Raw genomic sequence first — 15,494 nt, forward strand, 5'->3', positions numbered from 1 at the left:
TGAGAAGTTCATAATGTCACTATACATAGATTCTATGAAGGAAGAAGAATATAAACTGGAGCATCACTCCAGTGGTATAATACCCGCCTAGCAATTGCAAGCCCATGAGTCCGATCTCTAGCACTGAAAGAGAAAAAAAAATGAGAGAGAGAGAGAGAGAGAGAGAGAGTAATAGCAATAAAGAAATGTGAACCCTTTCTATATTCTTTATAAATTAGGTATTAATTATCATTTTGGGTCAATTTAAAATGAGTTTTAATATTTAATCAAAATTCCCAAATGCTCAAATCTGAGCTGGGATGTAGCTCAGTGGTAAAGCCCTTGCCTAGCAAGTGCAATGTCCTGGGTTCAATCCCCAGTTCCAAAAAAATAAAAGACAAAACAAAACAAACCCAAACGCTGAAATCTTTTATAGTTTTAATCATTCCTCCATCTGAAGTCAGGTCATCAATAGGGAAGTCAATTTAAATACTGGGAATCCAAGGGCTCATAGGTAAAGAGGTAGCACAGTTAAAAGACAGTAGAAATAAGAACATTTATATGTTAGTATCTTAAGTTTGTATACAGTAAAAACTGTAACCTTCCTACAAATAAAAATCATATGCCAAAGGTCCACAAGCTAGCCCTCATGATAAACACATTAACTCAGTTCTCCTAATAACCATATTGTTAGGTCTGAATGGGGAAAAAAATGGCCCCTTTCCCTTTGGTCTTCCTCTGTGTACATATAACCCCTTCTTGAAGTCCCCTACTAGCACCTATAACTTAAGTAATTGGCACCCCTGAGGGGCAGTGGGAGGGTCCCAGGCTCTGAAGTCACTTCCTCATCCTCTGAGGTCATTTCCACATCTGCTGCAGTCACAGGAATAGTCAAGCCACACCTCTTCCCCTCCCTCTTCTTATATATGCTAGTCCACTCCATAAGTCCCCTCTCTACACACTACATCTCCTGTGGGCTGGAAGTTCAGTTCTGGTAATAAACTCTCTAAGCGTGGAAGTTTTGTTAAATTCTGTGTGTTGGCAAAAGTTTTGTGCCTTGAGTTTTATCTTGTATTTTGTTTAGTGTTGCCTGTTTTTCTAGTGATGACCACATGGGAAATAGTGCTATGGGCAAAACTATCTCTTGCCACTGTAATTCCAGAAAACTTACAGCTGATAATCGTTTTTATTTGAGGCAGGCATCCTACCACTAGGCCATATTCCCAGCCTAGCTAATATTCATTTTTAAAATCTAAGAGCAGCTTAAAGTTTGTGCACTCATGTGTGTGTATGTGTGTGTGTGAACATATTCAAATCAACCACATTTTAATGCATATAAAATCTGTCGTCATGGAGATTAAGAATATGACCTAGGGGCTGGGGATATGGCCTAGTGGCAAGAGTGCTTGCCTCCCATACATGAAGCCCTAGGTTCGATTCCCCAGCACCACGTATACAGAAAATGGCCAGAAGTGGCGCTGTGGCTCAAGTGGCAGAGTGCTAGCCTTGAGCAAAAAGAAGCCAGGGACAGTGCTCAGGCCCTGAGTCCAAGGCCCAGGATCGGCCACAAAAAAAAAAAAAAAAAGAATATGACCTAGGGGTAGAGTGCCTGCCTCGTATACATGAGCCTTGGATTCGATTTCTCAGCACCATAAATATAGAAAAGGCCAGAAGTGGTACTATGGCTCAAGTGGTAGAGTGCTAGCCTTGAGCAAAAAGAAGCCAGGGGCAGTGTTCAGTTCCTGATGCCAAGCCACAGGACTGGCAAAAAATAAAATAAAATCTGTCATCATGGTGTGAGAAAAATTCTTTTCTGCCAATGTAAAGCACTGTCTTAAATATTGATATTTGTGGTACTGATATTTCCTGAAATTATTTGCTTTTGTATTTCAATTGTAACTACTATCTGTGCTACTTGTGACAAAATTAGAAAATAGCCCTCTTGGTACTAAGCAAACTTCTCTGCCAAGGCAGCCCGGGTCTGGATAGAGTAACAGTAAATTGCCTTGAGAAAAGTCATTGTGCAGTTCTAAGGCAATCAAGACTCAACTGGCCCCACAGAGCAAAAGCAAAAATGGACAGTTGTAAATTCTAACCACAAAGCTCATCAGATTTGGGGCTTTACAAATGTGTATAAGGGTTATTACCTTACATTAATTGCTTAATATTAAGCTTGTCACATTTCACATAACTATGGTTTCAATCTCAGAGGTCAAAAGAAAATAGTTCCTTAGCATGCCTAATGTCCCTATCTGCCTACCTTCTAAGTAGACAGAAACACACATTCTTGCCTTTAGTACCTGCAATTTCTATTTATACTGAGTCTTGGACTCAAGATATTTTGCTTCAAGACCTTCCTGGTTTCCCATCCAAACTCTGTAGTCCAGATATTTATAATCCAGATATCTATAGTCCAGTCACAGGAATGATCAAAGCCTCCTACCAGTCCCTTAACCACTTCAATCCAGTCTTAGCTTTTGGCTGATTATTCTTAACCAGTCAACTATGCTCTTTCCTACCCAGTTGCCAGATGTTAACCAGTCAGGAGTAGTAAGAAACATGATCTACCAACTCCAGGACCACCTGCCACATAGGAGACAGGAACTAGCCAAGCAATCTAAATTTTCCTTTTCAACCCTGAACGGATGGCTACTCTTCCTACTGCCAACTGTAGGCCCTCCAATAATATTTTTTTATTTTCTTATTGTTTACTCATTGCCTCATAAGACTTCGTTCAGATTTTATCCAAAGATGCATACATGCATTCACCACCAAGAAACTGTTACTTCTGCCTTCTCTCCAACTAGATGATATCTCTGCCTTCTACCCCTAAAATCAATGCCCCTTAACAGCAGAGATGATCAGCACCCCTTTGTAGCTATCAAGAGACTGGAATGTTAGGCCTGCCTGGGAAAATTGCCCCCTTCCCCTGTTCTCCCTTTGTGCATATGTAGCCCTTGCTAGAAGCCCCCATCCAGCACCTGTAACCCAGGTAAGTGGCACACTGGGGAGCAGTGAGAGGTCCTCCAGACTCTGAGGTTACTTCCTCATCCAACCTGGTTACAGCCTCCTATGGTCAATGAGAAGTTCCCAGGCTCTGAGGTCATTTCTGCATCCACTGCAGCCACACCTCCTCCACACCTTCTCTGTATATATCTTCTCTGTGTGCCATAGTTCCCCTCTTCTCACTTCCATCTCATGTGGGCCAGTGGTTCAGTTCTGCTAATAAACTCTCTCCTGCTTAGATAACCATATGGAGGTCTCCTTTTTCCAACCCGTACACAAGTTAAATAAGTAAACAAAGAGAAACAGTGTGAATCACTTGAATGGACATTAAAGAAGAAAAAACTGATACTGGGGACATCAGTCGAGATCAAGCATATTCAAATAGAGTAATTGAGATGCATTTATTAAATGAGCTACTTATAAAAGTATGGACAAGAGACAGAAGAAGATGGAAGTGAAGCAATAGGAAATCAAAGAGAATAACAGACCAATATCTCTGATGAACACAGATGCAAAGCTCTTCAATAAAATACTAGCTAATATAATACAGAAACAAATTTTTTTAAACCATACCTTATGACCAAATAGGCTTCATCTCACAGATGCAAGGCTGGTTTAATATATGCAAATCAATAAATGTAATTCACCTTGTCAACAAAGCCAATGACAAGAACCACATGATCAACTCACTACATGCAGAAAAACCTTCAACAAAATACAACATACATTCTTTTAAAGGTTTGGAGAAACTAGGAATAGAAGGAACATTCCTTAAAACAATAAAGACTACATGACAGACCATCAGCCAACATCAGAATGGGGAAACATTAAAGCCATTTCCCCTAAAATCAGGAACAAGGCAATGATGCTCACTCTCTCCACTCCTCTTCAATACAGTTATGGAATTCTTAGCCAGAGCAATACGGCAAGAAAAGGACATTGAAGAAATTCACATAGGAGCCAGGTGCCAGTGGCTCACGCCTGTAATCATAGCTACACAGGAGGCTGAGATCTGAGGATCACGGTTCAAAACCAGCCTGGGCAGGAAAGTCTCTGAGACTCTTACCTCCGATTAACCACAAGAAAACTGGAAGTGGCACTACGGCTCAAGTGGCAAAGCATTAGCCTTGATATGAAGAGCTTAGGGACAGTGCCCAGGCCTAGAGATCAAGCCCCATAACTGACAAAAGATAAAATAAAAATTAATTAATTAATTAGTTAATTAATTAAATAAAGGGATTCACATAGGAAAAGAAGAAATTAAACTGTCCCTATTTGCAGATGACATGATATTGTACCTAAAGAACCCAAAAGCTCCACCCCCAAACTGATTAACTACTAAATCTGATTAACTACTTCAGCAAAATATCAAGATATAAGATTAACCTACAAAAACCAATAGCCTTTCTGTATCCCAACAATGTACAAGCAGAAAGGGAAATCATGAAGACAATTCTATTTGCAATAGCCTAAAAAAAATCCTAGGAACTAACCTAACCAAAGATGCATAAAATCTTTGTAGCAAAACCTATAAAAATCTGAAGAAAGAAATCACAGAGGATATCAGGAAGTTAAACAACCTTCTATGTGCATGGATAGGTAGGATAAACATTGTGAAAATGGCCATATTGCCAAAAATGAGATACAAATTCAATGCAATTCCCATAAAAAAATCCCAATAGCATTCTTTACTGAGATAGAGAAAACAATCCAAAAGTTCTTCTGGAATAACAAAAGACCTAGAATAGCCAAGGCAATTCTAGGCAAAAAAACAAAACAAAACAAAACAAAAAAACAATGGGGGCAGTATCACAATACCAGACTTCAAACTATTACAGAGCCATAATAACAAAAACAGCTTGGTATTGGCAAAAATAGACCTAAAGATCAATGGAGCAACTAGAAGACCCAGAAATAAAACCACATACTTACCGTCATTTGATATTTGACAAAGGAACCAAAGACATACAGTGCAAAAAAACATAGCCTCTTCAATAAGTGCTATTGGGAAAGCTGAGCAGCCATATGCAGAAAACTAAAAGTGGATCCCTGCTTATCACCATGCACTAATATCAATTCAAAATGGATCAAAGACCTCAACATCAGATCTGAAACTATGAAACTACTTCAGGAGAGAGTAGGAGAAACATTAGAACTTACAGGTATAGACAGGAACTTCTTGAATACGGTCCCAAGGGTGCAACAGATAGGAGACTTGACAAGTGGGATTCCATCAAAATAAAAAGATTCTGCACAGCTAAGTACATAGTTACTTAACTAGAAAGACAGCCAATGAATTGGGAAAAGATCTGTACCAGTCATATAGCAAAGGCCTAATATCCAATATACACAAGGGGCTCAAGAAACTAACCCCTCCCAAACTTAATAAACCAATCACTAAGTGAGCAAGATTGCTAAGGAGAGACTTCTCAGAAAAAGAGGTAAGAATGGCAAAGAAGCACATGAGGAAATATTCATCATCCCTGGCCATAAAAGAAATGCAAATCAAAACAACTCTGACATTCCATCTCACCCCAGTTAGACTGGCCAACATTTTGAATTCAAACAACAATAATTGCTAGCAGGGATGTGACGGAAAAGGAAACCTAGTCACTGCTGGTGGGAATGTAAACTAGTACAACCATTCTGGACATCAGTGTGGAGGTTCCTCAAAAACTAAACATGGACCTTCCCCACGACCCAGCCACACCACTCCTAGGCATCTACCCTGAACATCATGAACCAGGATATGATAAGGACATCTGCACATCCATACTGGTCCAGGGGCCACACATGGAAAACCAATTTAAACTAAACAGATCAGTCTTTCTGGTGAGAAAAAGCAGTGTACAGAAAGGTAGAGAGTGCAACTGGAAGACATCCAACACAGGAACAATAGTAGGTATGAGGATAAGGGACTTATTTATCATCAAAACAACTAACTCTGAAGGTTGTCCTTTGTTTGTATTTTTCCCCCTCTGTGAATGCTAACAGGTTTATTTTGTTGCCCTGGTGAATGAGAGCAGAGAAAAGCTTGAAATATTTCAACATACCTCCAAAATTAGCTCTTGAAAAGCCCCCAAACTTCAAATTATGTCTAATCTGGACTGTCTATCACTAAACACAATGGTGTCTTCAAGAAGCATGTTGAAAGACATAGGAAAACACCTCATCTTTTCCGTATACTAATATGTTCAAGCTCCTCCTATCTACAGTGCCCTCTGTACTAGAAAATCTAGGAAACTGGCAGTGTCAATGGTGAATCTATTACAGATGCTTATGCATTTCCTATTAAGTTTTTAATGGATGGGATCATCAATGAAAATGTATATTACCTAAATATAAAACTGAACTGGTAGTCTCTTATTTGTAATTCAGCAGTTGTTTCTACTTTGTTTTCATTAAACTCCAATAATGATACTAATCAAGTTCTTCTTAACAAAGTAGGAAAAGAAAGTAAAACAGAAGATAAAATTTTATAGCTCTGTATAAACAAAGTCAAGCCTGTCAGATTAATCAATGACCTACTTGTGAAAACTTGAAATCAAAGTTTTAATCTGCCCATGAGAGCAGAAGGTTTTATCCATTTCCTGGCAGAGGTATTAGAACCTAAAAATCAGAAGTTCTCAAAGAACATACAAACCCATAATAGCAAATTCATTCACTTTCAAGTACTGACAGCTTTTAATCATCTACTTCCTATATCAGTGTTTTAGTTTATTTGGTAGTATTTTGTTAATTTAAGTTTTAAAAGATATGTGCCTTTTTCTGCTTTATCTGGGAGAAGAGCTGGTGTGAGAAATAGATCATGTAAAAATTGATCATTAAAATCAGAATCCTCGTATGAAACTGTAACCTCTCTGTACATCAGTTTGATAATAAAAATTTGAAAAAATAAAATAAAATAAAATCAGAATCCTGACTACTCCATAATTGATAGAAAAGAGGTAGAAATATCAACCTGAAAATTCTCCATTTATATACTTACTTATAGGCAAATGTCTAAAGCTGAAATCACCTTTAATTTTTAATTCTCAATTTAGGAAACAAGGCAGTTATCCCATCCAGAAGAAGGTTAAATTTTATTATCTTTTTTGGTGTGCCTAATGTCTGTCTATTGAATTGTGCCTAACACTGTATTCTTCAAAAGTTTGCTTAAATCAAAATGTGTCAAATGGAAAAAGAATAAACGTACCAATATTCACTAAAGAACACATTAAATTATTGACCAAATAATGGAAATTAAGTCAGCCCAGATATACACAATTATAAACTACTGCTTCCACAAATTTATTTGCCTCTTCATCCCCAAAACTGATGTTTTACTTTAATTGCACAGAAATACCAAGTTTGCCATTATTTGGAATGTCATAATACCTAGACATACTTGAGTCTCCACAGGGGGATGGAAATTTCAGAAAGAACTGAGGCTACATGGATTCTGTGAGACAGGTAAATGACCCAAATCACAGTGCTTGAGATAAAGGGGCTACCTTTGGGTTGTTATCATTTTCCAGGAGTATTGAGCAGGTCGATGTGGCATGAATGAGCGTAAAAGTAGCTTCCAGCTGTCTGCACAGGAATACCTTTTTTTTTTTGGCCAGTCCTGGGGCTTGGACTCAGGGCCTGAGCACTGTCCCTGGCTTCTTTTTGCTCAAGGCTAGCACTCTGCCACTTGAGCCACAGTGCCACTTCTGGCCATTTTCTGTATATGTGGTGCTGGGGAATCAAACCCAGGGCCTCATGTATACGAGGTAAGCACTCTTGCCACTAGGCCATATCCCCAGCCCAGGAATACCATTTTTAAAAACAAAATAAGCCAGACATCTTAGCCATAGGGATGCTGAGATAGGGGTTTCATGAGTGCATGGCCAGCATGAGCTATGTACAGCAAGTCCCTTCCTCAAAATAAAACAAAAGAAAAAATATATATATAATAAGGTCAATACTACTTGCTACACAAATGTCAAACACTGGAGATTGACAAAAGTCAAAATTAAAACTTCCTTCACCCTTTTAAGTTTCTATTCACATTTTCCAGAGCAGTTTTTCTTTAGTATTCTTCTAGGCATTTTCTATGTAAATTCAAAAAAAGTCAATATAAATATGCTTTGTTTATACACAAATGAGATCATATCCTAAATATTTATCTAGTAATTTCTTATTTAATGTATTGTATAGATTTTTGCTAGATTGGTGCATAGATATCTTTTTGTTTATTTATTGTCAAGGTGAAGCACAGAGGGGTCATAGTTACATACATTAGATAGAGAGTACATTTCTTGTCCAACTTGATATCCCCTCCCTCATTTTTCTCCCACCTTCCCTCCTCTCTCATTCCCTCTCCCCCAATTGTACAGTTCGTTTACAACATATTGTAAGTATTGCTGTTGCATTGCTTTGCCTTTTACATAGAGATCTTGTACACTGTAATACCAAATAGGTTGTAAGGAACTCAGGATGTTTCTATTTCCTGTTAAAAACTATTATCAATCAAAACAACAGTAAAATACCATTTCTCACCTTTCAGATTGACAATCTAATCTTATCAAGGCCATGAAGGAGCAAATTTCTTGTTGTATATTGGTGTTGTGCAGTCCTCTGAAAAACTGCAATATCTAGCAAAATTATACATGCATATACACAAATACATTAAAATTAGACACATGTAAAAATTAAGATGATGTGTATATAATTAAAATTGTACATATATGTATAAGATATTTGTGTGAGATATAGATTATATAATTAGAATTGGTTGAACAATTCCACTTTAAGGAATTTATTCCAAAAATACACTTGTGAAGATATAATAGTGGATGTTATCGTAGATTACCCAGATTCCCTCTTTAGATAGAGGTGGCAGAAGATGGCTCTCAGTTGAGACCCTCTGTATAAATTGCCCACTTGAGAGACAGAGGTAAATTCTTAATCTTGTGATCTGTAAGTCAGTGCTCTGGTGGGCAAAAATGTCATGGTCAGAGCCCTGTTCTTCTGTTCACTCAGTCAAAAACTTTGAAACCGCCGGACTCTGGCGTCTCATGCCTGTAATCCTAGCTACTCAGGAGACTGAGATCTGAGGATCGAAGTTCAAAGCCAGCCCGGGCAGGAAAGTCTGTGAGACTCTTACCGCCAAAAACCTACCAGAAAACTGAAGTGGCACAGTGGCTCAAATGGGTAGAGTGCTAGCCTTGAAGCTGAAGAGCTCAGGGACAGCACCCAGGTGGAGTTCAAACCCCACCACTGACAAAACAAAAACAAAACAAAAAACTTTGAAATCCCCAATCTTCTGTAGGCCTCTGGGCCTCTGGGCCTACAGAAATGGCCTATTTATTCCTTTTAAGTGCTATATTTCTTCTACCATTCTTTGAGTTAAGACATATTTCCTTCCCTTCTTGCTTAATTTGTTTGTTATTGTTTGGCTATGCAATATCACTCTCCCTCCCCCAAGAAGGCTCATGAATTAAAGGTTTGGTCCCCAGATGCTGGCACTATTTAAAGATGAATTGTGAGGGCAATGACTTCATCAATGAGTTGATTCATTCGTGAGTTCATACCTGAATGGGATCTTAGAATGAAGACTAGTTGGAGCATATAGGTTACTGGGGACATGCCTTTGAAGGATATATCTATCCATTGTTCCCAGCCCCTCTCCCTTTCTCCTCCCTGGTTATCAAAAGGTAAACTGCTTTCCTCTACCACACTATTCGATCATGATGCTTTTGTCTTACCACAGGCCTAAAAGCAATAGATGCAGCTGGCAATACACTAAGAACTCTGAAATCATGAGACAAAATTAATTCTTCTTCCTTTAAGTTGTTTTCCTCCTTATTTTGTTACAGCAAGGAGAACTGCCTTATTTTTATTTTCACTAAGCATATATGTTTATTTAGATAATATTCTCTGACTCTCTGCATAAGCTCCTCTGGGACGGAGACTTTATTTATTCTGGGGTTGAGTTCAAACCCCAGTACTGCAAAAACAAAACAACAAGAAAACTGGTTGCTTGTCTCACATGCTCAAGGTCCTGAGTTTGATCCCTAGAAATTTTTCTTCAACAAAGTAAAAAAAAAAAAAAAAAAAGTTTCTCAATAAAGCAAGAAAAGTGGGAAAAAATCAACTTGTCAATGTGTCTATAGCTAAGTAACACTCCTTAGCAAATTTGAATAAATTGTAAGTGTAAAGTTTAATTACAGGATCCTGGAAAGAGTTAAATCTTTCTCTGTCTCATACATGGGAACAGTACTCTGAGCATCTTTGTACTTCGTCATATTCTCTTTTTAGCCAATAAAATACTGAGCAGGTTATATTAGACAAAATTGCAACTAGAAGAACTTTTACTCATTATGTACTATCTTCCTCTAAACTTTCTAAATGAATAATGGACAAATGAAAATTTTTAAAAATTCTTAACCATCCAAATGATGAATCAGGTGCTGGTGGCTTATATCTGTAGTCCTAATACACAGGAGGTTGAGATCTAAGAAGATTTGAAAGTTCATAACTCTTTTCTCCAATTAACAACCAAAAAAAGCCACAAACAGAGCTGTGGCTTAAGTGGTAGAGCACCAGCCTTGAGCAAAACACACACACACACACACACACACACACACACACACACAATTGAGAGCATGTGGCCCTGAGTTCAAGATTTGAAAAAGGAAAGATGGAAAAGAGGGAGGGAGAGAATGATGGAGGGAGGGAGGGAGATGATGAGAGTATCGAATATCTAAATTATATGCTACATTTTACTAAAGGACACTTCAGTACTGTAAGTGACAGGTGTGATTATGTAAAAATAAAACTAGAGATATGAGTGATAACATTTGCAATTTCATGGTTTATAAGCAGGAAAAATAACTGATAAGTAATGTCAATTATAATTTTTGTATCAAAATCTTAAAGTAATTCTGTCACCCATGCCTTTTCTTTTCTCAGCAATAGCTTGTCCAATGATCTGAGTTCATACCCTCTTCATTCTCTAGGGAAAAACATGAAAGTGCCTGTTTCAAAATAAAATGAGAGGTTGAAACCCTATACTTTAGAAGAGAGAATCAGTTACCTGACACCTAATACCAATCTTTGCTGTGGTCAGTGTTTCACATGCTCCACTCAGGAGAAAAGGTGCTTGAATACATGCGTCTGAGGCTTTATCCAGTTTGGTTCCACTTCAGAGAGTTTAATTTCTTGCAAAGCTTTCAGATAGTGCTTTGCAGTGGCAGGAGTACATCTGGACACCTGCCGTTGGAGTTCAGGAAAATGAAAGCAACTTAGTCTGCTAATGTTTTATCTAAACTTTTCCCTTGTTTTTAAGTTAGCCTTTAAGAACTAAGAAAGCAGTAGAATATTGACAACTCCGGTGATATTAATTAAAAATGTAAACATAATGGCATGAAAGATATCTGGTTGCATTTGTAGCTTATAATAAGGCCATAAAGGGAAACAGCAATAAGTCGATGTTGGTGATTTAACTAAACTAAACTGGTTTCATAAAAGGCTTAAGGATCAGCCTGACTGGGAAAAGAGGCAAAACACCTGCACTACTAGTCCACACATGAACAATACACTTATTTTCAAACAAAGAGCAGATAATACTCAAGCTTTGGAAGAGGAGATCTACTTTTCAGAGAAAGCATGGACACCTGAAAGAAACACAAGGGGCATTGTGTTCAGGAATGAAACATGTGATCTAGGCAAATGCCAGTTTATCCAAGTTTTGGCTGAGTTACTTCTTTGTTAAGAGAAGGGACATATTTTTGAAACAACTGTGATTAACTCAGGTTTAATGTGCCTTTTTGTAATTATCTATAATTTTAAAAGATTACATTGTAGCTTGTAAGCCTGGTTAAGGAACAAATCAGGTGATCTTTTCACAAAAATCAAAACATCACATGTGTTCAGTTGTTTAGAATTTATCCTAAAATACAAAAGACATCTACATTTCGCTATTTACTAAGAGCAATTGTGATGATTCAAGTTGGTTTTTCTTTTGGCTTTTAGTTTCTTAACATTTTTCTATCAACATCGGTTATTCTATGTTTTCCAAAGGTAAACATGCTAATAATTGAAAAGAAATCACTGCACAACTAAGATTTAAAACTAAGACAAAGTGTCACAATTTATCTTTAAAGAACCTTCACATTTTGCATTTTCTTTAATTCAAAGGACAGAACCTGAAAAGAAAATTCTTATGCATTCTAAAACTTATAGACAAGAACTTTCTGGTTTACAAATTAACTCTAAGAATGAATATAGATTGTCAATGTGGCTTTTTGTGTCTTACACATTTTTGAACCAGAAGACATTCTCCATGCCATGTGACATCATACACGCTTGGTACACATCTCCATCCTTCTTACCTGCTTTCACAAAAATGGAAAACTAAAGCCACACCTGTAATCTTAGCTATGCAGGAGGCTGATATCTGAGGAGCATGGTTTGAAGCCAGCTCAAACAGGAAAGTCTGTGAGACTTTTATCTCCAACTAGCCACCCAAATGCTGGGATTGGGGCTATGGCTCCAATGATAAGAGTGCTGGCCTTGAGTCTTGAGCACAAAAGCTAAGTAGTCAGGCCCTAAATTCAAGCCCCAACACTGGGGGTTGGGTGTTTTGCACGCGCACGTGCACACACACACACACACTCACACACACACACTGGGGAACTAAGTATCCCACAGGATTATTCCTATTGTTAGTTTTCCTAGTGTTAGTTTTTATAATACATATGTACAAACATGTATTTTTGCCTTGAACAGTCTGTTTAATCAACATTATTTCTTACATCTCAATCCTTTCATTCCCATTTGGTTTTCTTCTGACTAAACTACATCATTTAGTGTTTTTTTCATTATATACTTGTGAGTTTTGTTTTTGCATGGTAGTTATTTAGGATCAGTTTCAAGAAGAACAAGAGAGATAAGGAGGAAGAAGAGACAGAAGGCAAGGACTCAAAGTATAAGGGAAATTCATTGCACAAACATTTCTCTGGCAGGCATCAGTGGCCCATGCCTGTAATTCTAGCTACTCAGGAGGCTAGGATATGAGGATTGAAGTTCAAAGCCAGCTCAGGCAGGAAAGTTGACACTCTTCTCTCCAATTAACTACCAGAAAACAGGAAATGGCACTGTGGCTCAAGTGGTAGAGCACTAGCCTTGAGCTGAAGAGCTCAGGGACAGCACCCAAGCCCAGAGTTCAAACTCCATGACTGAGAAAAAAAAACCTTTTTTTCTCTGTTACTGGCTTTATAAAGAGAAGGCCATGTAGCAAGGAAAGCAGATGGCTTTTAGGAGCTGGGAATGGCCCTTGGTTGATAGACAGGAAGGAAATGGGGAATCTCAGTCATACAAGCACAATAAACTGAATTCTGTCATAGCTACATATGCTTGGGACAGAACTTGAAGCTCTAGAGAAGAATACTGCCTAGGCAATCTGATTTTCTTTCTTACTTCATCACAACTCATTTATTTGTTTTGGCTAATAATAGAATGATACCTAAAAATACAACAATTAAAAGTTATTTCTATACTTGCAAAAAATGTATTTACAAATAGCATTTTATTTCTAGTGCTGTTATAGTACAGATGTACCAATTCTACTTTACAATATATATACTCCACTTGTGTAGATAGCGTTTCATTTTGGTATAGAGAAAGCAAATTGGTATGCCAGTAAATATGTTTAATTAAAGTCACGATCTGAATTTTGCCAGTTGTGAGGCTTGAACTCAGGGCCTGAGCACTGTGCCTGGCTTCTTTTTTGCTCAAGGCTAGCACTCTACCACTTGAGCCACAGCACTACTTCTGGCTTTTTCTGTTTATGTAGTGCTGAGGAATTGAACCCAGGGTTTCATGTATATGAGGCCAACACTCTACCATTAGGCTGTATTCCCAGCCCCGTGATCTGAATTAATTGAAACCTTTACTAGAATTTGGGATCTTTAGTAGAGTAACAAATAAGAGTACGTGGCCTACAGGCAAGAAAATACAGAACTGTCAATATAAATCAACTCTGAGAGGATTTAGATGTTTAATTTAGTAAAGACTTGCAGAAACTGTGAGAGACCAAAGGAAGGAGATGGAGTGACATTGTCCAAAAAGAAATATACTCTTTACTTGACTTATGTAACTGTAACTCCTCTGTACATCATTATTGTAAGAGAAAAAAAATCGAAAATGCTTGCAGAAGCAGTTACAAGCATGGCAGCCACTCATTTCTTAGCGATCTCTATAACTTTGCCAATTCTAGAATGTTAAATGAAATTGTACCGCATGTGACCTTTTCAGATTGGCATTGCTGTGGCTTGGATATGATTTGAGTATGTTCCCCAAGGGTTTGTATGTTGAAATTTAATTAATTTTGAGTTATCAAGAAGGTGGAAAGTAGATCCAACTCCTTTTTAGAGGTGGGGCTTTTGGACAGTGATTACCATTAGTGAAGGTCATCATGGTGGATCCTCCTTGCTTACATGCTGGTGGCTTTAAGAAAAGAGGACAGATATGTTGAGGATAGGGTCCCTCTGTGAGCACAGCATTTTTACTTGCCTGCAGCAGGTTCCAGATAGTGAGAGACTTCAGCCAACTGGGAACCTGACTTCACAAAGAGCTACACTGATCCATCCCACCAGTACCTGGACTTCTGTTACAGTTCTTTAGAACTGTTCTATGCTTTCTCTCAAAGATTTCTGTTCTTCTTACTGCCTGCCCCTATGAAAATTTTTAGACCCTCATTCAATTTGAAGTTCAAGAGGAAGTAACATTTCCTGAAGCCAGTCATATTCTCACAGACAAACCTCAGGTAGCCAAAGCCTATCCCTGACAGGTTTAGTCAGCAGAATATATGTCTGATTGCCTGGAATCACAAAGCCTTCCAAAATGGAAGTTTTTTTGTTTTCTCCTTATTTATTATAAAGGTGAAGAACAGGAGGATTACAGTTACATAAGTAAGGTAATAAGTACATTTATTTTTAAATATGGTTACCCCCTCCCTCATTTTCTTCCACTTACCCCCTCCTTTCATTGTTGCATTAGTTCATCCTTTGTCCCGCTGTTGCTGTGATTCCCTTTCCCTTCAGATAAGCTTATATACAAGACAAAGGGTGCAGAAAACTAAAGCAGAAAGAAAAAATAGAAATAGCTGCATATAAGACATAATAAGGGGCTGGGGATAAAGCCTAGTGGCAAGAGTGCCTGCCTCGGATACACGAGGCCCTAGGTTCGATTCCCCAGCACCACATATACAGAAAAAACGGCCAGAAGCGGCGCTGTGGCTCACGTGGCAGAGTGCTAGCCTTGAGCGGGAAGAAGCTCTTGTTTCCAATTCTTGGAGCTCATTTTGATATTCTTTATTATATATGGTCCTATGCACTTCATGATTGGGCTATTGTGATCCTCTGTGAAGAATATCATGGACATATTATAGTTATTACAAATGAGGGAAACCATGCAACATACATATCTTTGGGCCTGGCTTGCTTCACTTAATATGTTTTTCCAGGTCTTTCCATTTCCTC

Source organism: Perognathus longimembris, chromosome 15, assembly GCF_023159225.1.
Source record: "Perognathus longimembris pacificus isolate PPM17 chromosome 15, ASM2315922v1, whole genome shotgun sequence".
Taxonomy (NCBI): domain Eukaryota; kingdom Metazoa; phylum Chordata; class Mammalia; order Rodentia; family Heteromyidae; genus Perognathus; species Perognathus longimembris.